Source organism: Bactrocera neohumeralis, unplaced genomic scaffold, assembly GCF_024586455.1.
Source record: "Bactrocera neohumeralis isolate Rockhampton unplaced genomic scaffold, APGP_CSIRO_Bneo_wtdbg2-racon-allhic-juicebox.fasta_v2 ctg100, whole genome shotgun sequence".
Classification (NCBI taxonomy): Eukaryota; Metazoa; Arthropoda; class Insecta; order Diptera; family Tephritidae; genus Bactrocera; species Bactrocera neohumeralis.
In genome coordinates, this window is record NW_026089625.1 from 283,753 (window position 1) to 309,020 (window position 25,268).

The 25,268-nt window shown below is 36.9% G+C and overlaps 1 protein-coding gene and 1 non-coding gene across 3 annotated transcripts in view; one reads left to right on the forward strand and one right to left on the reverse strand.

Moving 5' to 3' along the window:
* The window catches only part of LOC126766372 (uncharacterized), a 277,536-nt gene that overhangs the window by 220,784 nt on the left and 31,484 nt on the right, over nucleotides 1-25,268 (reverse strand). Inside the window, exon 2 of one of the 2 annotated variants that reach the window (XM_050484175.1) lies at nucleotides 6,843-6,944. The exons of the other annotated variant lie outside the window; for it this stretch is intronic. The gene's annotated coding sequence lies outside the window, so the exon portion shown is untranslated. The remainder of the gene's footprint in view (nucleotides 1-6,842; nucleotides 6,945-25,268) is intronic. 2 annotated transcript variants of the gene reach the window in all.
* Nucleotides 4,428-4,499, forward strand: Trnaq-uug (transfer RNA glutamine (anticodon UUG)). The gene has a single exon. It is a non-coding gene; the product is annotated as a tRNA-Gln (tRNA).

Here is a 25,268-nt window from a genome sequence, read left to right on the forward strand (position 1 = left end):
CGAATAAATTGTTCAGATCGAGTCACTATAGCATATAGCAAATTGACTGATTAAAGTTCTTGTAAGAAGCTTTGTGAAAGATACCACAGTTTCGTTGAAATCGAAGTTTATGTTTTTTCTTGCTTTTTCTTAGAACAGTTAATGTCGCTTTAATGCAGGATTTGTCCGGAATGTAATAGGACTGGATTCTGTAGAGGGCGTTCCTAGCTAACGAACGAGCGGCTGGTCAGTTGTCTCCGAGCACCTGGAGAGTCAGGACAAACATTTTCGCGCGACGTGTTTCTGTGAGTGGTGCAAGCCGAAAAAGCTGCGTTCGTTAGGTCAGAAGCACGCGATTAAATTCTTTGTGAAACTCGGTAACTTTGCGACAGAGACGTTGGATATGAATCATTAGGCTTAACTAGATTTTGCTTTAGCAAGAAGTGGTGTGTTTCGGTGGCACCAGGCCTTTTTGGAGGGTGGGAGGAGGACGCTAATGAATGAGCAAATCCAAAATGAAAACGAAGCTCTTTGTCTTTTTTAACATCAAAGGCATCGTACACCATGAATTTTTTCCTCCTGGACAAACCGTCAACGTCAAGCTTTACGTGGACGTCCTCAGGAGACTGAAACGAAGTATCAATCTTGTCCGACAAGACATCGCAGTCGATTGACAGTTGCACCACGACAACGCCTCGGCTCACACCGCCTTTCTTGTGAACAGCTATCTAACCAAGACCGGCATCCCAACGCTTCCGCAGCCGCCCTACAGACCAGATGTGCCTTCCCCAGACTTTTTTCTTTCCTTGTCTGAAAAACCCGATAAAAGGCAAACATTTTTAGACGACAGAGGCAATCCAAGTAGCATGAACCTCGGCTCTCAAGGCTATTCCAGAAATGTCTTCTGTGACGCCTTCCATTCTTGGAATTCGCGTTGGCAGCGCTACATCGACGCAGAACGAGCCTATTTTGAAAGTTTTTAAAGAATTGTAACGACTGGTTCAGTCCTATTACTTTTCGGACAAACCCTGTATTTCCGAAATTTTAATATTTTCCCAACGTTATGTTAAACTTAAGATAAAAGCAATTATAATACTATATGTCTTGATTAAAATTTGAACTTAAGTATCTCTGCTTCAAAGTGAAATTTCTTTAAAATCCTAAAATAAATTATAATATTTATTTTTTTTTATTAAAAATATCGATAAAAGTCACAGCTCCTCAGACAGTTTGTCACCTATTAGTTCCACTCAATTCTCCTTAAAATTGCTTAGAGTTATGATACAGACGACAAGTAACTTATTGCACCACAATTGACTTATCTGCACAATTTAGGGTAGGAAATGATATTTACCACAGAGCAGCTGTGATTGACAAACTTGTTTTGAAGTGGCCCGAGGGGCTGCATTTCGCAACAACTTTGCATCAGCACACACGGGTGACATAAAATACACATTGTCCACAGCAATGTAGATGGTGAGGAAGGCGGCGGTGAAGGCAGTAAGCGGCCAGCAGCAGCCGCATGCTCTCAGGCCAGCACACTCGCATGCACACAATTGGCGCCAGCTGCTGCACTACAAATTCCCACTGAAATTTTGAATCTCTTTTACAAAGTCAACAAAATGCAAATTCGTTTATGCATCAATGCAATGCCAACAAGCAAAATACAACACAGATGCAAAAGGAATACGAAGACAAACCACATATGCGTGTCCATGTTAGCTACTCAAAACGCAAACACATATCGCCAGCCACCTACAAGCCCTCACACACATACACAACGTACTTGTGTTGCACCCAGTCGGTCAAGTGACGCTGCTTGGCTGCAGCTTGACTTTGCGGCAACAAGGAGCAAGAGGCTAGTGGGAGGGCAAACATTTTCGCCTCCGATGTCGAACAGTCAACATTTGACACAGCAACAACGAATCCTTCGCAATAGAAAGATACTGCTAACACAGGTGACAAGCTAGGCAAAGGCATAGGGGCCAACAACAGCAGCAGAATTGACAACAAAGATGGGTACACAATTGGCGGCAGGCAACTGTTGTAGAGGCGACGGGCATGTGACGGGCGTGTGCATTCAACACATTCGTGTTGCATTTATCTTTTGACCACAGTGAAATTTGTGCGCAACAGCAATCTTTCATCGCCGCTGATGCATTCGTCATAGCTGCCACTGATGTGTTGTTGACAAGCGGTGGTCAAAAGAGTACGTTCCCAGGTGAAGAACGTCATTATTAATCATTCCGCAAAATTTGGGTTGTCTCCTCGTGAAACAGCAAAAGCCCCACTCAGGAATTGTTGGGGTGATTCGAGGTAAAGCATTGATTCAAGCGCTTATATTAACAGACATAACAGTTTCGGAGGCCTAGACTTATTTGCTCAAAGGAAATTAATTTGTCTTCCGTGAAAGTTCCTAAAAGCATTGTAATATCCTAACAAGAGTGAAATTGTTTTGTACGATATTTTTCTTAAAAATCAACAAATAAAAACCGTAAATCATTCGTGGGATCTCCAAGGCCACATACTTCCATAAATGCACCAACATAAAGTTTCACTCTCTTCGAAAACCAAGCGCATCAGAACACTGACTTAAAACCTGTTTTGTGTTTGTGGTTTATTTAACCTCCCGCCGGCAGCATTAAATGCTATTTTTTGGCTTGCCGTATGTTTTGTTTTTATTTTCATTTTCAGGAATACGAATTTTCTTTTTACTTTTCCCATTTTAGTACAACACGAGTTTGCACTCGCAAATAAACTACAAACCGAAACACATATGCACAAATGCACATAAATATTTATAGAATGTAAAAGATATTTAAGTGCATCCGCCCGCACTCAGCAGCAGTGAGGCCGCAAATAACCTGCTGGTGTGTGGCAAGTGCGGCAAAGAATTACGGAGCAATCAACTGCAACTACAAAGATGAGCAGAGTTTAGTTCACAATAACCGGCGCCAGCATTTAGTTTTCAAACAAAAATATGTTATTTTTTAGCATAAAAAAATAAAACAAGAAATAAATACGACAAATTTCAAAATTTTAACAGCGCAGTTTCAGTACTTTATGAAGTCGATTCCCAGCTTGTACATTTTTCAAATATCCCTGTTACGGTTATAACTCCACTCGGATGAATTGAAGCCCATGTAATTCACCTACAGAACAAAATTGTGAGAATTTTCGGTTGAAATTAGAGTTTTTTTCGACATTAGGTCAAAATAAGGACAGAAATTATATATTTTGAATAAAAAAATATCAGGTTTTTGGAACATACGAAAGGAAGCTTGCAGCGAATTTTACCCAAAGCCTTGGTAATTTTAATTTTTGACATAAATTTTGAGGTTAGATGAAAAGTTAAATATACAAAAGTTATTCATATTTTCATTACCTACAGTATTGCCACATAACTTTTTCCTATAGGACTGTTTGTTATGGCGGAAATCGAGATAAACGGTTTTTATCCTTAAAAATTCCACCACGAGTTCCCCTTACTTTTCTCGGCCACAGGTCGCTCGTAAATTATTTTTCTTTTAGTTTTTGTGATTTTATCCACCATTTCCGAAGAATTTCAAAATAATAGAAATTTCTTTCTTTTTTAACATTTTCAAAAGCATTTATGCTAGTCTATATTTGTGTACAGTGGATATAACACAAATGACTAAAGAGCAGCAAAACTCTTAGAAAATTTAATTTTTCTCAGAAAACATATTCCTAGACATGGTAGATTGCATCGGCTCTTTACGTTCAAAACCCTTTCCACGGTCTCTTAATTTTATTTTTTACTGTTTCCTAATAGTAGCTCGCCTCATCTAGTTTCGCGATTCGCGAGCTCAACAAATGTTTCACCTTTCTTTGTATTTGTATAAAATATTAATTCACTAAAATTGTATAAAATTATAAATAGAATAGTTTATTTTTACCTATTTTTCATTTTCTATTAACATATTTCCGAAATAAATGCAATAATGTTTTACTACAACTGCTTGGTAATAGTTGAAATTTCTGACGTTCAGTTAACCCCACTGACACAGAGTTGAAAACCACAAAAAGATGAAGTTTGACAACACTTCAACCGGTTTTTTTCACGAGTTGAGTTGATATCGAAAATACCGTATTTCAAAACTTCAACTAAAATTCAGTTGGGTTGAAAACCGTAAAAGATGCTAAATCCACATTTTTGCATGATTTTCGTAAATACTTATATTTGAAAGTCTTGTCACCATTAATACAAAATTTAATTTTAGAAGAATTTTTCAAAAAACAGACTCATATTACAGCCAAAACTCACACACAAATATCCACATAAGAGCGCGAGTTGATAAAAATACTTCTCCATGCATTAGCTTATATAAAAATAATTTCATATGAAATTATCAATTTAACGTCAATGACATTTCAAGGTCTAGCGGTCGGTATTTTGACTTCTTATTTTAGCCGAACAAGCGTCAACTGGTTCTATGGTGTAATGGTTAGCACTCTGGACTTTGAATCCAGCGATCCGAGTTCAAATCTCGGTAGAACCTGATCATATTTTTTTTAATTTTGTTTTATTTTAATTCGAAATTTGTGAAGGAAAATTTACATATGCAATGTTTTTACATACATACAGTGAACCAAAAAAAGTGTACGGAACGATATCTTGACTTTAAATGGGCTTTTCTTTTAAACTATTTCAGCTTTTGAACTGCAATAAAAAGTTACAATAAGATAATTTTATTATCCACAATTACCACTCTCAAGCTGTTCGGAACTTTTGTTTTTGCCCGATTTTAGACCGAATATATGTACCACGAAACAAGCCACAATTATCGAAGAGAAATAAGAAAAGCGAAACGTTTACTATATTTTAAAGAGAATATCCACTGTGATAACCATGCTTGTGATTTTTTAATTTTCCCTGTGAGTCAAAATTTAACATGTTTTTATCTGATGGTCGTCGATTTGTATGACGTAAGGAGCGCTGAAGGTTAAAAAAATTAAATAAGACTCTCAGCATGGCAAAGTCTGTATTGTGTGGTGTGTGGTGCTATGGAAGAAAAGGGGCGCAGTGGGAACGTCGGTAGCCTTGTTTTCATCGAAGAGATGATGTAAGGAATGGATGACTAAAAACCTTAAACAATATTTTAGATCCCTCAGTCCCTAAACTTAAATGGTGGTAGCTGTTTGATTAGTATAATGACCTGAGGCATTATGCTTAGTGATTAAGTAATGGCTATTGTACAAGGAGAAAAAAATTGTGGCACAATTTCCCCAAATTTCAGACATCAAACTTCTTGCTCTTGTTTCCTCGCGGTTACGACTAAGATTGATCTTCAATGAAAAGGGGCAAGTAAACCACGTGAACTTACACAATACTTGGTGTATTCTATGTTATGAATAAAAGACCTCAAATCATGACATTCGTAGGGAGCAAATATGTACATACAAAGTATTAGTTTTCCTTAAAAAGTGTTAAAATATAAATTTTTGCAAACAGTACGAGCTATCTCTTGGTCTTCGAATATGAAGCTATTTTGGTTTTTTTTTTTTTTTTAGAAAACTGAACTTTTAAAAATAAATTTCAAAAGCATTTTGAGTCTTAATAAAAAATATTAATAGTATAGGAGATAGATTACTTCAAAGTCAAACCACGCTTTTATGTGGTTCACAGTATGTATTTATAATAAATTACAGCAGATTGGTGAGTAAAACAAATTTTTAGGAAAGCAAGTTTTAATTTAAGTTAGAAAAACGATGGATAAAAAGAAACAAGTATTAATGAAATATTATTTTTATTTAAAAAAATGCTAAAGATAATTTGGATACTCTTATGATTCAGTGTTCGCTATATCTGCTATATAGGGCGACTGTTCCTGTCAATGTTAATCGAGCTCTTATCTAAACTTGGAAGAGTATGAGCCTCAATTTTCTAACAATTTCAAAAGGCTAAGGGATTTAATAAGAAAAAATAAACACGCTTGAAGTTTTTCCATTGCACGCAAGGGAACATTTGAACTGTTCATGACATTGGTCGGTGAAGTGATCGAATCTTTTCGTACATGGTGACGGTGTCCACCTCCATCCATTACTTCGCCGAGCGTAAAAAAATATTATACACATTTAAGTTCATCAATTAAGTTCGTAAATACTACTCGTATGTGCGAAGTCAAGTTTTACAACAACCTTATTTGAGATCAACTGAAGCAATATGTTTTCGCATTTCATTACAATTACATTGTTTGCCACTTAAATTTCAGTATTCAACTTATCATCAGCTAATACACGCCTATACAAGTAAGAGATTTGTGTATATGTATGTATGTGGTGTTGCCAGAAGCATTTGTATTAAATTGTTGCCAATTTGTTCAAGTCATAAATATAGTATAGGTCTTTCGCCCGTAATTGTCTCTTTGACAGCTTTTCATGTTACGCTGTCGTTGGTAAACGTCGTCACCGTCATTCATTCAATAAACTTGCGCTGTGAGTGTGTCTAATGTGGCAAATATGTCAAAAGCTTTGCAATATGGGCGACACAAGAAAACGCAGCATAAAACGATAAGCGTAGAGCAAAAGAGAGGACGACAAAAGATCAGAGTCATGTTGTGTCAGGTAGAGAATAAAAATGTAATTTTCAATCAATTGTGGAATGTTGTTTGAACGCACATAAATCGTTTGTCATCAACTAGAAAAACAAACGCAAATAAAAATCATGAGAGAGACAAGACAAAAATGATTCATGAAGGAATGCTTATATGCAAAATTACGTCGCACGAAATTTATATTAAAAGCCAACAGTGCGAAAAGATGGCGTGAGGCTCCCAGGTACATTAGTATGTGTTGGTAGTAACAGTACTTAAATATGTGTTCAAATATGAAATTTCACTTACCTGTGAAGGCATGTGTGAAATTGGCTTCTTATTTCGAGTCTTCAATTTAAATATCATCACAAAATGCTTTCAATTACTTAGCTTCGCGAATAGATGTTATTCCTAGAAGTAAAAATTGTGAATTTAAAAGTTATAGACGGTGACTGAAAGAAATAGAGATAACGTTAAATTCGGTTATTCGGCGAAGCTTTTGTGCAATTGACAAATAAAAAAGTTTTTCACACAGGAACTTCTATTCGATTGGTCAGTTTGTATGGTAACTGTATAATATAGTGGTCCAATCTAAACAATTTGTTTGAAAATTTTATCGCTAACAAACGTACTCGAAAACCCTGCCCAATTTCGTGAAGATACATATATTGTAAAATAAATAAGTTTTCCACACGAGAATTTGGTTTTAATCGGTCAGTTTGTGTGACAGGTAATTGATAATGTCATAAGGAGTGTAGGAGAAGTGGACAGAGAACGCAACAAACATAGACGAGTTGTTCCTCTCACTATCCTAGATGTACAAAATACCTTCAACAGCACTTATAAGAAAAACATGATCGAAACATTTAAAAAAAACTTTAAAATACCTAAATATCTTAGCATAATGACGACGAGCTACCTGAAAAAAAGATCTTGCTGCTAAAACCTTTGAAGGACAATGACAATTAAAGGACACGTAAAAATCAATTTTCGGTTCAGAACTCTGAAACGGCAGTCACGACGCTTTATAAAGCCCCGAAATGGCCGACGATACATGTATATTCAGCCCAGACTTCTGGAACATCTGTTACGATATTTTATTAAGCCTAAAAATGCCCAACTATATATATCTAGTCGGCTTCGTAGACAACAATGCTGCATTAATCGTCGCGCGAGACACAATCGAGAAGATGCCCACAGAAAGATAAACCAGGCTGTCATTAGAGAATAAAGGTGTCTTGACGCACGGGACGCAATTACCGCAGTGTAAAACTAGGTTCAGGCTACCCTCCTTGGCGAGCACAAGTCCAACAATCTGCGGAAAAGGAGTCCATAATAATTATATAACTAAGCAGGCTGATGGCCAACATCGGAGGATCGACACAAGAGAAACGTAAGTTTCTAATACTGGCACAGTAAATATCTCTTCGGTGCATGGTTATGGGCAAACTCACTGAGATAAAATAACCGACTTAAAGCCCCAGAAAAAGTGTATCGCACAGCTGTTCTAATCTTGGTATCGTTAATACGGCAACATTACAACTGGCATGCTTCAAAACGAGGAAAACTAAAGGACGCGAAAAGTTACATACACAGAAAACGTTCTGCGGTTAAAAAAAAGCCTAAACGCAAGTAGTGGCATGTGCCATAAGTCTTAAGACGAGAAATATAGAACATCACCCCGAAGAATCACGATAAGCGGTTTTAGTCATCTACAAGTGGCACAAATTTTGCTGTGTCGAGACCATGAAGACGCGGAAGGCTTTTATGATTTAAATTTTCCGCCATTATGGTTAGGTTAGATGGCTGGACTATATGTCGTCTGTGAGGCCATAGAAAAGAAGAACTACTGTATTCGAACTTATAAATTAGCAAAACGCTGCCAAGAAAAAGCAAATTTGCACAGCCATTTAATTTCCATTCCCACCAGCTGGGATGTCTGAAGGTATGCGTTGCTAAGTATTTAAGTTTTGACTCCTAATCGCGGGACAGTTAAGAAGAAAGCGTTGAGCGGTTTCCAATTCATCTTCTTCGATACACCTATTGCAGATGGTGTCGGGTGGGATTCTCAGCCTTACTCCGTAGACGTCAATAGGGCAATGGCCTGTTAAAAGCTACAAAACTAAGGAGAGGCTTGCCTTACTGAGGAAAAAAGATCTCTTGCGATCGATCTTGGGCCAAAAGCTTCCGCAACGCCCAGCTATCTTGTAGTAGAACACAAGAAGATACGGGAGCTCCGACGCATTTCCATTATACCGGTAGCGGTTCTACAAGTATTAGGGTATATAGGGTAGGAGGTATTTTCTTGCTAGTTCATCAGCTTTACATGTTTCTGCGATTCCGCTGTGGTCTGGCAACCATACCAGTCTCATCACAAATTCATGGTAGTAAACAAAACAAAAACAATTCGACAGCTGAGAGTTTTATAACAATGGATTGCTACACTACAGAAGAACAACGTTCCCGTTATTACCAATATTTTAAAAATATTGAAAATTTCATGGCCGCCATTAGAAAATTTCATACCAAATATGATCGGAATAGTGTTTTAACTTCGCCAAATGTGAAAACTAATGAAAGAGACAAATTTGTATTTTTCGTTAATTTTGCGTCACCCTGTATATAATTTGTAATTAAGAAAAGAATACCACAATATCGAGTAACCGATGAACTTATTTACAAAAGAGCTGCCAGCGTGACTAGCATCCGAGATTTGCTCATAAAATGAGAAACGCTAAGCAGTAAATTTTCACTTTATGGCAAATAATTTCTTCTTCACTGCCATATCTCCACTTACGGAACGTTAGTCCGTAAGTAAGTGTTAACCACAAATGACGATAATATAATCAGGTTGCACACCAAACTAATTTCACTTCACTTCATGTAATCACGCAAACGAATTTTCAAACTCAGAAGAAACAGCTGCAGAATTATGTCTACTTTGTGCGGTTTTCGCCTGGACACAAAACTTCCATACAAACCGCTAAGAAGCCTGTGAAGCCTTCATAAAAAACAGCAAAAAAACAGAAAAAGGCGAAATCTATTTATAAGTTATGAAAAATAAATAAATAGAATTTGCGCAATGTAAATTTCGCTCGAAACGTGCTGCAGTTAAAGCCGAAGCACACCCATGTAAAAGGGGATAAAACGAAGCGCGGCTGGTTGGACAGCAGCTGGTGGAACGCAGGAGAAGCTTTGCGAACGACGCGCAAAAAGAAATGCAATTTAGTATTTATTATTAAGCAGCTTCTTTTCTTGTCGTTGTACACCCCCGCACACTTTTTCTCCCTGTCATTTCTTTATTTCACGCTTTTTTGTTTGTGCGCTATTTGTTGGCTGGTTAATGTTGCCACTGTTGCAACTGTGTTGCATTTCGTGCGGCAAACGCAAGCGCCACAGCAAGGCAAACGAGGCCGGAAATTGTGCAAAGCAAATGTAATTCAATTTTTATACGTGCCGCAATGAATGCCATGCCAAATAAGGTGAAGAGTATGCATATAAACATAAATTTGCGGCGCAGTAGAAGGAGGTTGGCGGAAGATGAGCGCAAAAACAAATTTTGCAAAAAATGGTACAAATGAAAAAGAAAATCCGGAAGACTTGCAGGAGTAATACAAATAAATTAAATTCATAAAGGCAAGTACTTTGAATGCAATTAACTCTTCTAGAGGTTGGGCTTATTAGGTTCAAAGTATATCAATTTAGCTTAAGCGAAACTTATTCAATTTTGATAGAAGTTTAGAATGTGTGTGCAACTGCTACTTTTACGTCTCGCTCGATTTCAAGATTACCTAAACTCCTCAGGAATATACATATTGAGGGATGGAATTATACTGCTCAACAAATTTGAAGAAAAATTTAGCGACTAATGTGCTCAGAGGTCTGCGTGGTATTTCAGCTGCCCTATTTACGAATTTGAGTTTATTTTAGTTAATATTTTTGTCATTTTAGTAAATGCTGGTGTATTGACCAATACTACAACACAAAAGTTCCTACGTGTTAGGGCACTTTTTCTATCATTTTCGGTTTAAGTTTTATCTCTATTTATGGCTTAGTTATGACACTTTATAGGTTTTCGGTTTTCGCCATTTTGTGGGCGTGGCAGTAGGCCGATTTTGCCCATCTTCGAACTTAACCATTTTATGGAGCCAAGAAATACGTGTACCAAGTTTCATCATGATATCTCAATTTTTACTCAAGTTACAGCTTGCACGGACGGACGGACAGACAGATATCCGGATTTCAACTCTACTCGTCACCCTGATCACTTTGGTATATATAACCCTATATCTGACTCTTTTAGTTTTAGGACTTACAAACAACCGTTATGTGAACGAAACTATAATACTCTCCTTACAAGGCAGATACATACTATTTATTACTGATCTGGACACTTTTCTTGGGGATTGTATTGTTGTTCTTGTTGCTATTACGGTTATCTAGTCCTTGTTATAGCCTTGACAGACGGCAGCGTTCATCCGGATTAACTGCGCATTAATCAAATCCAAATTTGTAGGTGACAGACGGCAGCTAAGCGAGTTTGAAACTCTCGTAATCAGCTGATTGTCATTTGTATAATATTTGCAATGAAAATAGATGGAAGATAAACATTGCAATTGTCAGAAGACTATTTTTTACAAAGCTATTTTTCATTATAAAAACATATAAACACTTAAAAACATAATTCTTGTTTTTTTGTTGAAAATTTGAAAAACAGCTGTCAGTGTTGCTTGTTTTCATTCACAATAGATTAAAATTGGTCATTTTTTAACAATGTTGCCAACGATAATGCAACTAACTGTTTAAAAATTTGAGGATTAAATGGGAATTAGCAACGGAATTATCTTTACTAACTCCTGACTAACATTAATACAGTTAATCCGGATTAATTCTGTATTAACGTTAATCCGGATTAATGCAGGCGATCAATTCTTACCGGAAGTTTGTTGCGTCCGAAGTCTGGTTGGCCTATTGCTTTATGTCGTCGACGTACATATGTATGTGGGAAAAGACCTCTTGCTGCTCCTAGTATGACGCTTATCCTTATTATCTTAGGCAATAATTCTCGAAAACTTTTGTGAAGAAAAATCTAAAGAGTTTTCAATGCTTGATTCCGATCGTTCAGTTTGTATGGCAATTCATACTAATGTAGTTCAATATAGGCAGTTCCGACAAATGAGCAGCTTCTTGGGGAGAAAAGAACGTGTGCAAAATTTCAAATCAATATGTTAAAAACTAAAGGATTAGTTCGCATATATACAGACAGACAGACGGAAATGGCTATTGCGTCATGTTAATCATTCAGATATATATTTTTTTAAAGGATTTCCGACGTTTTCTTTTAGCTGATATCAACATTATGGCAAGTTTAGTATAGCCCGTTTGGTATTACAAAATTTGGGAAATAAAAATCGAACATCTCTTACAATAACGCCAGATGGTTGAGATAAGTTGAGACAGAAAATTTGAACAAATCCGCAAACAAGTAGAAATTTGTTTATTCCTTAAAGTGAGAGGCTAAGAATCTGTAAGGAAAAGCGCAAATCCTTCCAGAAGATATGAATTCAATTTACACTAACCAAATATTAAAATATTCAGCATTTATTTTTCTCAGTTCATGCATTTGTATGTATATCGCATCGCTGTTGGAAACACGCCCAACGAAGTGCTTACGACTGGCAATTGTGGCTCACTTCGAGTGGCATTTGTAGTCAGCAACGAGTTAACGCACGAGCACACACGCTTTCATATAGACACGCTCCTTGTATTACCCCCACACGCACACACACACACAGACACTTATACACAGAAAACAAAGGCAGACACATGAATACAAAAGCACGCAGCAGTATAAGCGTGGAGTGAGAACAAAAAGCTTTAAAAATAAACAAAACAAACTTGAGAAAAACAGGAAAACATGTAAATTACCCAGCCACAAAGACAGGATATTGTGAAAATGAAAGAATGCGCGGGACGTGGCTGCAACAGCGTCAAGATAAGCGGAATGTGAATAGGAAGCGGGTTAACGAAAATAAGATAAGAGGCTGGGTAAGTTTGCGGTTCATACTGCAATGGAGTAGCACAGCGCCGAATGTACGAAGCGGCACACGGCCATGCACAATTGTGTGCGAACCGACGGTCGATTGTATTCATAGGCATTTAATATGTAATATGCGGTATTCCAGCGTGCTTTTTTCTGCATTGCTATTTTATGGCACTACTAGTGGATTTCGGATTTTGTTGCGCTGCACTTTTGCTGCATAGTTAGTTTTGGAAGTCATATTTTCAATGCTTTAGCAGCTTTTTCTAAACTTATATTTAGGCTGCATTTCGAGATGATGTACGCTGCAGCTATTTTCTGCACTTATTTTTTTCCTTCAGATCTCATATCTTTTGGTTTTCGAAATATGCGAAAACTCATTTACACTTTCTTATGCGTTAAGTATCCGCCTTCACCTGCGTCTTCGTTTGCAGTTGCTGTTGGCACGTGATCAGTTGAAAATGATATTTGCATACTGATTGGTTTCGCGGCAGCATTGAATTGCATTTTGACGGATCTATAGGATATGTGTTACACATATCTGGTTGTTTGGTAAATTTGTATGGGGCAATTGTATTAATAACGAAATAAAATTCACATTTCTCTGTAATTACTTTGAATACCTATTGAAAATGAAGGAAATGCAATACATACATTAAATTTTCTCAGTGCGTTCGTACTAAAAAGCTGATAGGCCTATCACTTTCTTCACGCCTACGCCATATTTGTAGTAAACACAAACTCTATTCACACACGCGCACAGTGTTCAAATGAGAATTTAGTACAAATTAATGAAACCGCTGTTGGCTTAACACCAAATGCAACGGACCAGTGCACCCGAGCGTATGAGTGACATGATTTCTCATACACCCGTTTCCGTATGCGCGCCGCATTGCTATTCCACTTCCACACAATCTTGGTTTTTCTAATTACAAAAACTGCAATTCTTAATTAAAAATATGTTCCGTCGCTACTTGTATACGTTAACGCGCTCGAACATTAATTCAACGTTGCCACTACACATTATAAAGTAACACGGACATTTCACACACTCTCTTTTTAATTCTTCATTATTTGTGTTTGTGGCAATAAAATAGGTTATGTGCCATTGAGGGAGTTAATATGGGGAGATGCCATAGTGATGCCTGCACACAAAGATACTTCCGTGGATTGTGAGGATTAACACAAAACGCATTCAGAAAGAAAAGAATTGTGTCCTGAAAAGACGCACAATTTTTACAACATTTGTACCTAATTAAAAAGGGATTCAACGACTTTCTATTCTAACTGTACACTTCCATAGATACTGTTTCATAAATGAATATTACACAAAAAATAAGTAAAAGAAAGAAAAGTATATAATAATAAGTGTTTTGTTCAACTTAAAGATTGTAGTGCACAAATTACCGACGATACCTCAGCAAACCTCGCTGGTATAAAGTCCTGCATATGGATTAGTTTAAATTCTGGCATAAGGCTTTAACATGTTTGTACCCATCTACATCAAACACGGCTTAGATTAGATTAAATCATATATACTCATACAGAAAATCATTGATTTCATCTTCATCTCTTTGATATGGAAAATAAGACGCAAAAGCCAATGTCTTCTATAGACCCCAAATACCTGAGCCAATACAATAATGTCAAAGCTCTCAATCCACATCATTTTCCAAGCAAAAGTATTTGCCAACAACATTTACTCTATAGAATATCAGTTAATGAACATATAGTCATTTCCAGCCACAGCTAAGCGACACTGAAGACAATATCATCATGTATGTACAACAAATTCGCAGATGGTATGGGATGAGCTCAAGGAACTAAATGCAGAAGGCGAACGGAATAAAGTTCGGTTTCTTTGGCTCCGATGGAACCTGATGATTGGGCCCGCATACGATAAAAGAGGAACTAAGAAATGAGCAAAAGAAAATAAAAGACAGGTACTGGTATAGTAATGACGGCAGTAGACACTCACAGCAGTCAAAAGACGGCTAAAACACCAGAAGCTTTAATAATATTTTTGTTGACAAAAATAACTTAAGAATGCTAACAGACTTTATTACAGAACACGGTATACTGCACAGAATTGGAATGAGATCTGAAAAAACTTGTTGCTTCTGTGAGCTGAAGTCAGAGACGTCGGCGCATATGTTCTTGGTATGCGATGCGGTAACCAGAAGAAGGCTCACGCATCTAGGGCTCATGTGAACGATATCCTCTCCTCCATATCTGTCTATCTCTTTATCTATGCCAATTTTGCATATACTTGACATATAAACATCGGCTGGGACGACCTAATTTTCGGTTCTCTCAGTTTCAGCTTATTTTTAGAATGCCTTTCACTTGATGGATGTTGAGTCTTCAGCCGAGGTGTCAAGCGTCACTTTTGCGGCCTACATTCCACGTCATTTATTCAAAACAGCCTTTTGGTATGAGTCTAGTATTGACAAGATTTTTCTTAGAAAAATTTACCACTGCTATGTGCCACTCAAGTGGACATTTCTGCGTTCGAGATAACGTATTCTCCCTAAAACACGCACAATTGTCGACATATGGGGATCACACTTAACACGAATATAAAAAAGTTGTATCAATCTAGTATAAAATGTATTACTAAGTCGGTTTTCAGGTGGTTGACATGAACCAGCCAAGTCAATTTAAATGCAATCAGATGGTTTTAGATAAGATAAATAAATGAGGATTGCAGCTCCACCTAAGATCTATTGAGCGCTCTCCCAAGTCACAACTACTCACTTAGCCTGAGCATATTAATAAATTCCAATATACTGCTATCTTGGACTTGTTGCCAATACCTACCAACCGCAATGATCTATCCTATCATGTTGGTGGATGCTGCGAAGCGGACGAGCTTATCAGTCAGTTCATTCCCAGCAATACTATGTGACCAGGCACCAGTTACGATCTAATAGACTGTTCAGCCGTTCTATATAATCAGACGGTATATAATATAATGAATTTCATTTCCTACAATTATCGATTAATATGGCTGACTTTCAATTAGGAGCATCGGCTAGGTGAGTATCTTTACGTAACTAGCTTTGTAGACATCTTCAAATAGTTCTCTATTATTTTTTTATGAATGGCCTTAGCGTTTCATGTTCAGCTCGTCGAATTTAGCGACCTTACTTAACTATCATACACACTGACGTAACACAAACTACAACTCAACGTTCCAAAAGGGAGTCAAAATCTGCCAAAAGAACAATGCAAAGTATTTTTGCGTAATTTCAAGAAATTCTAATTAAATTTATGTACACAATACAGATTTGTGGTTTTAACTTTGCCACCGAAAGCTATTGAATATCTCCATCGCAATGTCACACCATGAATCAATGCCAATGCCAGAGCAGCACAGTCACAGCCGTGAAGACGGCGGTGTGAGAGGTGGTAAGTGGAAATTAATGTGCATAACGGGAGTGCGTGTATTAAAGCAAGCACCGCAAGCCACAATTTGTAAGCAGCAACAAGATGGAAGTGACGAGATATAAAAAAAGCTGATGTGTGCAAACAAAACAATAACAACAACCTGACGAACCGAACCAAGGCAACCAGCCAGCTAACCGCGCGAACAACCGCCTCACGAGCCAAACAATCACGCTTAATTAAACCAATTAATAAAAGTCAGGCAATACACCACACACACACATACACATAAACGAACATACAAATTATTCATTTCACAGCTTACAGAGTATGCGTGTTTGCCACATACCTCATGCCACATGCCGCACTCCAGCACGCCACATTCTCAATTGCTGGTGCGGGTGTCGGAAGGGCGATGGGGCGGCTAATAGAGCCAGTTTCTTTGCGCCACGCATGTTTTATTTGGATTATTAAATACGTTGCGGTAAAAATTGGAACTTGATGCAGCTGCTGCCAAGTGTAACCTAAACCGACAGCCAAACACGAACGACGTGCAGACAAATGAAACCGAACAATCAAAGCGCTGTCGAATGGACTAAATGGAATTTGGCTAACGGTTAAAGCTGCAGTGTGAAGAAATTTGAATTGCATGCACATGCGTGTGTCTGTATGTGTGGCGAAGCGTTCACTTGGACTGACAGGAGAGCAGCTGCTCAGACGTGCGTTAAGCACAATATCCATAAAAGCGAAGCTGCTCCCTCGCCAGCAGTTGTTCCGTCGCATATTTGCATGTAATTCTATGTGCCACATTCATTATTCATTTGCAGTTTGTACTTTTAATTTCTCGCTTTGCTGATCTGCTGTTTAATTTATTGTAAATAATTTCTTCACGATTTACAAATGCTGCTCACATTTGCGCTTCTGGCTACAAGTTAGACGAACTACCTGACATGTTGGACAACGGTACATTTGCTACAGTGGTGCAACTCATGTGCCTGTGTGTTGTGAATATTGTGGGTAATGAATGCCTTCACCTGTAACCTCCGTATAATAAATGGTAATCAATTTTGAAAGTAACTTCAGCAAACGAATGACTTCAAAGATTCGAAATAATTGCTGTAATTGTGTCAAATAATTGGAATAATGAAAGAATTGAATTATAAACCAAGTCATGTGCTAAACGTAATTACAAATATATGCCCGCCTGTCAACCTAAAGATGCAACATTTATAGGGAAAGTTGTCGAAGCACTATTCCCGAAAGAGATCCACTATTGACGCACTACGGGAAATCGTCGATACTGCGAAATGTGCAGTAAGTGGTAAAAGATGGAAAGGTAGCACAAAACTGATTACCCTGGATGCTGCAACACTGCAAAATGTGCACACATAATCAAAACCCTGGATGAAATACACGCCACTAAATATTTTAAGAATAGAAGGCTGATTTTTAAGTCGAACGAAGGCACCAAGGTACTCTATCGCGAGTGGAGTACCTCAAGGCTCAGTATTAGTCCCACCCTTATGGAACCTCATGTATGACGAGGTGCTGAGAAGACAGCAACCAAAAGATGTGAAACGAATAGCAAACGCGGACGATATCATGGTAGTAGCAGTGGCAAAGTAATTAGTCGACCTAAGAAAAAAAAGCAATGAGTGCTTAAATGGTATACGCCAATGGTTCTCTTCTGTGAGTCTGCAACTGGCTGAGCGCAAAACAGAAGCGCACTATAGGGAAGTGCGAGATTACTTCACAGACGCTGCTGAAGTACCTGAAAGTAATATTGGATTCCAAACTATAAGGAACATCTAGCGTATACTTCCGGTAAAGCAAAAATAATTATAATGCCGGCGAACTTTAATAGCAAAAGCAATGAGGTCGTAGTACTGTATGCAGCACCAATATGTATACAAGTAATGGATACAAAGGCGTGTGCTTAACAAATAATTGCAGTGCATAGGCTTTCTGCAATTCGAGTAATAAGTGCTTTCCAGACTAAATCAACCGACGTGGCTGAAGTATTAGCCAGTATGCCACCCATTGACATCCAAGGCGATGAATTCGAGCAATTATACCAGCTATCAGCATCAAAAACAGTATCGGACAAAGAAAAGGAACAGGAGCATTGAAATGTGGCAGAAGCGGTGGTATTCCTCAAGAAAAGGTCGCTGGATCCACCGACTTATACCGGACATCTGCTCGTGGATAGATAGACGACATGGGGACCTGGATTTCCATCTGACCCAAATACTTAGTGGACATGGCTGCTTTTGGAGCTTCCTTTTCAGATTCCATAATGATATCAGTCTGAACTGTTCGACGTGTACAGAGTATATAGAAAACTCTGAACATGTATTATTTTATTACTCTCGGTTTTCATATACATGGGAAAAATTAAAATCTACACTCGGCGGTAGACTTACGGTCAATAATTTAATGACACTCATGTGTTTGTCGACTGATAAACAAAAAGCTGTTAGCGAAGCATCAACATTCATAATGACAAAACTGAGACTTTTTCAACAGACTAGGTGTCTGTCAGTCCGCACAATAGAGGAGACTTAATTGTCCTTTCCCTCCCACGAAGCAATACTTAAACTGTGGTTCTGTGGGAGAGTCTTGAGTCCTTGCGGTTCGCTGCTTTCCTCTACTATAAAAAAAATGTCGTCTGTCTTCGCTTCTGTTTGTATATACGCTTACTGGTCCCTGAATTGTTGAGATATCGATTTGGAGATTTGAACACGTCCTTTTCTCCTTAAGAAGCTCGTTATTTCCCGAAATCGCTAATACCGGACCATAACAATATATACGAAGTGTGTCGACATATAACGGGATTTTTTGTAGGCAAAATTCTTTTATTAATGTTGAGTTTACTGTAAAAACTGAGATGATGCACTATGCCATTAACATCGAAGAACACTGCAAGTGTAATTTTCATGTTTAAAGGCACTCGTCGAGTTTCTTCCGGCCTAGTCGCAAAATTTTATAAAATTTTTTAGTCCATTTCACAAAGTAGTAATGAATGAAATGAGAATTTTATATCAACATAACAAAAAAAATTGAAAGAGTACTTTCCAAGCCATTCAAATATGAAAATTCCCATTATTTTCTGAACACACCTTGCTGTCATACAAACTGATCGATCAAAATCCTGTCATTGTGTGGAACACCTTTATATACAACTAAAAAATTAATATCGAGAGCCAAAGTATTTTTAATACAATATTTTATATACAACACACACACAAGCTCATTTTTTGCTTTGCGAATTAATATAACGGCGGCTGACGCAACACTATTTGCTTGACTTCGCATTTATTTTATTGTTGTTTTTGTTGGTAAACCGCACAAACCAAAATTTAACATTCACAAACTTATCAAATGTATTCAGGTGAATGTGGTGCAAAATATACGCACACTAACACACACGCAAGCACACACTCACAGTGAAGCAAACAAACTTAGTTTCAACTAAATTATGCAGCCGCTCAATTAGAGAATCCCGCTTACGCGCAGCGTGTTCGAGGTGTTAGGTTACGCATAAAAGCATGTGTGTATATGTGTGTGTGTGTGCGTGTGTTTACACGTGAAATTTAATGATCTTAACCGCTTTGCATAGTTAATATTTTGAGTTTGAGGTTTCTAGAAAAAATAACACAATTCAGCCGCAAATTGAACCGCAAACACAAACAAAAGCAACGCCTGGGCGCACACACAACCACATATACACCGCGAGTCCCACGCAATTCAAATATTAGTGTTAGACATATGAACAATGCTCGCCTTACGCTCCCATATGCAAATATTATAAAGTTCAAACTTTGAAATTTCGCTTGCGCTGAAAATTTGCTATTTTCGTTTGGTAATCAAGCGTACGCGACAGATTTCCCAGCTAAAAGCGGATTTTCATAAATTAACGGAAAGATTAACAAAGTTACCCTATATAAATACATATTAAGTAACTACTCGAGCGCGTCTGAACAAGTGAGCAAGCGACGAAAAACGCTCATAAACGCCTTCGTGTATGCATCTTCATCAATGTTGACAGCAATAAAAGTCATATTTGACAGCGACAACAGCAGCAACAGCTAAGAACTACATAAATAATTAGCACTTACAAAATAGAATCAGCCTAAGTAACGAACTCACATCAAAACGTACATATATAACGGTACAAGCAAATATACATACACAAACGCCATTTCATTCACACGTTGAGTTGGCACCCTGCGGAAAAGCAGCAAACTATGTGGGCAAGAAAATGCTAGGTTACTTACAGTATTTTCTGACTAACACTGAACTGAAGGAAGTATTACATGATTTAATAAAAGTGTTAAGGGGTATTCTAATCTAGAAATGAAAACAAGTCAAATTTGTTTTACTTTTTCAAAACTTAACTATTCAAAAATATGTTTATAAGAGTATTTTTCAAATTTCAAATAACTTCCCCAAATTTTAATTTTTACTATTTTTAAAAATTCGAAACTAAAACCTAAAGTGGTAAGAATAAATATTTTTTTTTTTCCAATCACCATTTCGTAATAAAAATTCTTTCCAATTTTTCCTTGTTTCCAGACATTGCATGTTATCTAGATTGATAAGACTTTTTGTTTCTGGTTTCAGATTGCTAAGAGGCGATTGTTTACCAAATGAAAATTTGTAATCCTGAAATCATATTGAGTCTTTCTCCATATTCGTGGGCTTTTTCTTTCAAAATTTACGTTTATGTAAAAACAAAATTTGCTATATTATTATTCATAGTATTGTCCGCCCATCTAAAACTTTCCCGTTCTGATGTGAAGCGCATTCTAATGAGAACCTTCTGCAGTGAGAACCTTTTGCATCGGTCAAAAGTAAGGGCAGTCAGAAGGGCAAGGTCTAGGATATAAAGCGAATAAACCATAACTCCCCACTCCCTGTTTTCCAAATTGATTTTAATTGGCATTGCAATAAGAGGCTGAGCACTGTCATGTTTGAAATTTGTTACCTCACAACAATTGCTTCACCACGTTTTAGAAGCTCAGAATACAGAAAGCATTTCTGATCTCACCAGATGCAGTACACTCTCTAGGCTTTATAGATATTCTGCTTTGACTGTTATTTGGCTGATTAGCAATGTATCACATACCAACTTTTCCATTTAGAATTATTGTAATGAAACTATATTTTACAACCAGTGTTAAACCGCTTCAAAAACGCCTTCCTTTTGTAGCCTACGGTCAGCATATCCGACATGCAAAAGAGCCTTTCAACGTCTCTTGACTTCAAGATTCGATTTCCTTGCTTTCGAATGCATTTAACTGCTTTTAACGGTTTTGAAAAATCTGCTTGAACAATTCCTAAAGCCTCTGCGAGAATAGTAGTAGTGTCCAAGGCATGTTCGAAATATTAGAATAATGGAATAATAATCAAGTTACCATAATTTTATCAAACAAACCCCCCGAATATGGTAATAGACTACTTACTTCAAAATTTTTGTGATTTTACATATTTCATTTCATCTTGCTTGTATAGAAAACCAAAAGTTCCCCAAGTAGTTGAATTGCGGTTTGTACTAGTCTTAAATTAGTTTAGAACTAGTCGATTTCAATGCAGAATAATAACTGCGCATTACAACAACTTTATTGTCTTTAAATAATCTCAGCATGTATATATTTTAGTATTATACTCAATTACCCCTCGTGAGTCATGAAATTGAACTTAATCTGGTATTCAAGCTGGTCATATTCAATATCATTCAAATAGTTGATTAGTTGAATCAGGAATGAAAAGCGAAGATAATGAGGCATAATAAGTATTCATTCCCGACTTTCCTTGGATTTTTAATTCTACGCTGTAACTTTAAAAATCAATCCGATTGATATACATATGTATTAATTAGTTTGAGTTGAAATTTTCTAAATTTATTCTTTCATAAACCCATTCTATAACAATATGCAGAACTGCAGAGCATATTTATTATTTTATTGGTAGTCTCTTCGTATTTTGTCAGTAGATGTCGTTACAGTCGTATATCTCCTGTGCTATCAATCACATTGTGTCATATCATATAGTTTTGGAAAGGTGAGAATCTTAAGCTTCATTTTACTAAAACAAAATTAAATTCGGGGAAGTTACAGCTGTTCAAAAAGTGAAAATAATAAAGAAATTCGCTATATTTTGAAGTTTTTGTATAAAAAAAGGAAGAATGCCACGCAAGCCAATGAAATTTGTGAAGCGGATCAGTTCGTGTAGCACAACAATTTTTCGCTATTCTGTTCTGGAGATTTCGATGAGATTGACCACTACCGTCACATAAGCAGCCTTGACATCGATAATGAACTTATCATTTATCATCAAACGGGTTTGAACCAGTTAAAAAAGGCTGGCTACAAAAAGAAGCTCGATGTTTCGAAATTTCTGCGATTCTTTGCTGAAACGAAATGAAATCGAACCATTTCGCTTCCATCAGGACAACGCGAGACCACACACATCTTGACTGGGAGAGCTTGGCTAGGAAGTTGTGATGCATTCACCATATAGCACCATCGGACTACCATTTATTTGGGGCAAAGCAGAATTCCTTGTCTCTAGCGGAAAAATGGCAAAAAGTGGTCGACCAAAACGGTACATATTTGGATCATTAAACTTCATTATAAATATAAAAAAAGAAGTTGAAGTTTTATTAGAAATACGAAAAGACTTTTTCGACTACTCAATATTATTCTTTCAGAAACCTATTCTAATAGAATATGTAGAACATCGTACAGAAGGAGAGAAAACTAAACTTTGGTATACGAGTACTATTTTGTCAATATTCTCTGCTTTTGCTTTTTTCGTTCATTTGTTAGTTTCCAGTTCTTGCTAGTTTTCAGAAATAGCTGAGCATCTCTTAAGTGAAAGTTCTCACACGATCGTCGCCCAAACGTGCGACTTCATGCAACGACTACTTTACTACTCGACCGCTCCTGACATAACTACCTACCGATGACGAATTGTATCGGTAGCTAAAAGTTATAGTTGAATCTATGCAATTATTCTTGGTTTCTTTGTCGTGCAGACGTCATGTAAAGCAGTTGAAGAAGCATCTGTGATAAATTTCCAGATGAATTATCTAGAGAATCAATGTAAAATGATGCAAGAGTGACCACTCCATATAATAACACAAGAGGTTTCGTGCTTCAGTATATCGAGGCATTGTGAAGTATGTGTGGTTTCAACAAAGTTATGCGCTTTACTTTTTATTATTTGTAGATGCCTGAAATTTATTCTCGTTTGCTGTGCGATCTTTTACTTTTTTTATTTATTTACTCCGTGAGACCACGAGCTTTATCGCCCTTCCTTTGCAAAATCCCAAAAGAAATGCGAGTTAATGCCTTTGAAATGGATTTTTTAATGCACTCCGCTTAAAAGTCTGCAATCGAACTGCAAGTAAATAAAATATGGCGAAGGGGGCAAAATAATAATATTTTATGGCAACGTGAAGCAGCGCAAGCAAGGAGATATCGAAAAAATAATAAGTGCTGAAAATGAATTAAACGTTGCAAAAGACACCAGAAATAAGAGAAAATCATATGTGAGCCCTAATAAACAGCTGGATATGAGTTGGAGGAAATTAAAAGAAGAAGTTGGAAACACATTACACGCATATGAGAAAAATTTATTTAAAAGAAGAATAAACCAAAAGCGAGCATATAATTTTAAGAAAAAAATCACGTACTTTCTGCACTAACAGCACATACTTGCAATATAGAAAGCAATCAGGACAAACAGCCCGGTCAAGGACAAAAAAACAGTTACGAAACATTTTACCCTTCTCTGCATTTATTTACAAAAAAAATAGAAAGCACTATAATATAAAAATATGCAATTTGGTTCTGTGGGTATTTTGATAACATTCGAAATAAATAAGAGATATGAGGCAGACATTCGCATACAGCTTTGGGAAGGCACTGCATAAAGTAGATCAAAATCAGCGCTTAGTTTTGGGAGTTCAAAAGATTAGATTAGAGATTACGACAGTAAGTGCTTTTGAGGGCACACAAGGAGCTTTTACAATCGAATGCAATAGCAGAAAGAAAATGCTCTGAAATCTTTGAAGAAAACACACAGTAGCTACAAAAATGGCACAACTCACAGTGGAGGTTACAGTGGAAAATCGAAATTTTAATTAAAATTCTTTGCCAAACTTAAAATATTTATTTGTTAAAATATATCATCTGAAATTTTAGGTCTCGATTATATACCCTTTTTTCGACAAAGTAGGCTAAATTGAAAAAATGCACCGGAACACCAAATACGTAGGTTACCTTTTAATATTTCGAGATGTGGCAACGCTAGTGTTACAATCTGGCAACTCTAAACCCTATCGTAAAGTTTCACATTTTTAATGTTGTACATACTCAAAAAGTTTTGACATACAAATTCTATTTTTTGTTGTTTACAGTAACTTAAAATATTCATCTCGCACATAAAATGGCATAAAATTACGGAAACTTTCGATTGATTATTTTTTTTTACAGGTTTCGACTTGGATTAACAGAACCAAATGAACTAATTTAAGTTTATGGCGAATAAGTTCTATCAACAGCTCAAGATAAATCTACGACTCGCCTGTCATGATGTGATAGACATGTTTTGAAACACCGCTGTCATCAAACAAACAGTCGTCGCACTGGCTAGGTCATGTCATCCTCCACTCCGTTGGAAAAACTAGGTGACTTCGCTTGGAATCTCCAATTGGTGCCATGTTTCAAAAAGAAGAAACGACTGAAGCGCTGTTGTTACTTCGGCTGTAATCGCGTAAGCAGTGTCTACGCCACTAAAGAAGAAGAAGCATTTTAAAGTGAATAGATCCTAATGGAGAATAATTTAAAAACTGATAAAACGATTTCCGATGATTAATATTTGTTTTTGTTTTCTAATCCCGAAATACAAAAAGCGACCCTCGTAACTGCACAACTCAAAGTAATTATATTGTACTGTGAAAGCGAAAGAAGATACGCAATGAATACAAACACGGACATAACTGGAGTTTTCTCTTGACGTTACGTGAACAGTTAAAGAAGTCTTCTAACCGTATATATGTATGTACGTAGATGAAAAATAACTGTTTGAAATTTTGGAGTTGCGCCTCTAGCTTATTTACTATGCCACATACATACACTTTCGGAACACAAGTAAAAGTATATTTCTTTTGCAGCAATATGAAATGTGTATTAGCTGCAGAGACAACAGTTGCCAGTTTACTGAGTAAATAGAGTATTCTATTGGGGAATTCATAATTACACTAAAATTACTTACTTAGAAACTTTACATAATTCCCAGCC